We start from the raw sequence: 2,729 nt of genomic DNA on the forward strand, positions 1-2,729 counted from the left end.
ATATATATTTATAAATTTATTAAATATATTTAAATAAAAATATATAAATAAAAAAATATTTTGCATGCAACACTTTTTTCAGATATAATAAATGCATACACTGTAAAAATATCTGGAAATTATCAGTTTTCCATATTTTTGTGATTCATTTTTTATTTTTCTTCATTTATTTATGCTTTTGAGTTGCATTATGCACCCCAAAAAAGTTTTTTTTTTAACTTGTTCAAACTATGAAACCATGTAATAAACTGCCAGTACCATTTTCTGCTATATTGCAGACTTATTTCAGATATTATTTCTAATAGGATACATAATATTAATTCAAAGTACTAAGATGTAAATAAAAGTCACTTCGTTAAACTGTAGAGTTGAATTTTCAACATCAAAAGTCGACAGAACAGAGATCAACACCCCATAATGCAAATCACTATCGTAAAACACTGGCGAACCACACAATACAAACTGTTAGCCTAATTAACTAATATTTTTATCGTGTATACTGCTGTAAATGATAATACGCTTATTGTATTGTCATCACAGTGGCCGGTTATGAACAATAAAATCCATATAAAAAAGCGCAGATGATAATATAGCATGATAACCATGAGCTGTACGTGCTGAAAGACACCACGGTGTGTGCGTGTGTGCGCGCGTGCGTGAGTGTGAATATATGTAAAGCTGCGTTTCTTCAGTTTGTCCCGGCGCACAGAGCCAGCTCTCCGGCTTCTCACGCCTGTTCTGGAGTCTGTGAGAGGAAGCAGAGCCCGCATGTCATCATCATTTCAATACAGAGGCCATGATTTACAGTGATTTACAGTGACGCTCGTTTGTCGCTTTTATTGCGGCGCTTTGATGTGCGGCGCGCGAGACCCTTTGAAGTGCACGAGCGCTTTCTGATGTAAAGAGGCACGAGCGCCGCTTTGGCTCCCAGAAAAACCTGCCCTCCGTGAGACACTGACAACATTACAGCATTATTATTTTCATGTACATTTAAAGACGGAAATATTAGCCCTTGCTGTGAAATATGAATTGTTTTTTCCCCCAAATATTTCCCAAATTTAGGCCTATTTCTCAAGAATTTCACAATTTTTATAAAATTTTTATTACAGAGAAAGTCTCAACTCTAAACTCTAAAGTTAAGCCTTTACAATGCAATTTAAATTGAATACTTGCTCAATATCTTGCAAATTAACTAGTGAAATATTATGTAACGTAATCATTTTGTTTATTTATCAATATTTATTATATTTTTTATGAAGAATGCCTTATTTCTTTTAATTACGCAAAATAAATAAATAAATAATAATAATAATAATAATAATAATAATAATAATAATAATAATAATAATAATAATAATAATAATAATAAATAAATAAATATAAATATAAAAATTTAAAATATAAAAACTTTTAAGGTCAATAATCAATATTATTAGCCACTGTAGTCCAATGACTTGCCTAATTAACCCAACTTCAACTATTTAAGCCTTCACATTGATTATCTTGCAAAATAACTTGTGAAATATTATGCACTGTCATCATTTTGTTTTTCAGACATTTCCCAAGTGAGCAAACAAGATTTTTTTGTACAATATTTCTATCATATTTCTCTTCTGGAGAAAGTGTTTTTTCCTTTAGTTTGGCTGAAATAATAATAAAAATTATATATGATTAAAATATAAGAATGTCTCAGGTCAGTATTGTTAGCCACTGATGTTCAATGACTTGCCTAATTAACCTACTAACCAGCTAAGCCTTTAAATGGCAATGAATATTTGCTGAATACTAGTATCTTGTAAAATAACTAGTCAAATATTATGTATTATCATCATTTTAATTGTTTTTTTATATATATATTTCCCAAATATTCTTCTTCCTTTTAGTTTGGCTAAAAGTTTACCTTAATGTAAATAATTCACCATTATTTTCTGTTTTATTTATATAATTATATGTCTAATTATATATTTATTGTTTTATTTGTCATCTGAGCTGTTACAATTTGACATTCAAATATGTAATTAATCATATTGTTATTTAATGTTACAAATATTTGCTTTAAAACATTTATTCTCTATAACCTATATAATATCAGTGTATTGCTACATCTTTAATAATAAGATATATTTATTGAGATATTATATATAAATATAATTAATCATTTATATTTTCAATCAATAAAATAATTTAAATTATTAGTTTATCTTGACATTTGATGCTATATAACAAATAAGCTAACAAATGTTTATCTTTATATACTGTCATGGCTGAGGTTTCATTTAGAAATTTAATCTCTAAATATAATAGAGATGTAATAGGCTATGTTATAATTTAATTTTGAATCCATATTGTTCTTGTAGGGGTGTTTTATTCAGTCTTACTCCTCCATCCTTATAATAATGCTCTTCATCAATTTACAATACATATCTTCCTCATAGATTTTGGCTAATGATATTATGCATCACATTATGGGTCACATTTTGACCTTAACTCAGTTTATTTTGCTGTAAATGTTCTGACAGTGTGAGCGCGCGCCGCGTCCCTCATTAATAAAGCGTTTGTCCCGTCGCGTCTCCAGCGCAGAGTGAAGTGGCGTCAGAGATCCAGCATTTGGGCCTTCATCTGTCTCTCCTCCAGCTCTCATTTGCCGATTTCTCACCCTTCCGGCCCGTCAGCGGCACCTGTGCTCGTGTCATAAATCAGCTCAGGTGGGTGTCCCGGCGTGACGTCAG

Source organism: Danio aesculapii, chromosome 14 (genome assembly GCF_903798145.1).
Source record: "Danio aesculapii chromosome 14, fDanAes4.1, whole genome shotgun sequence".
NCBI lineage: Eukaryota > Metazoa > Chordata > Actinopteri > Cypriniformes > Danionidae > Danio > Danio aesculapii.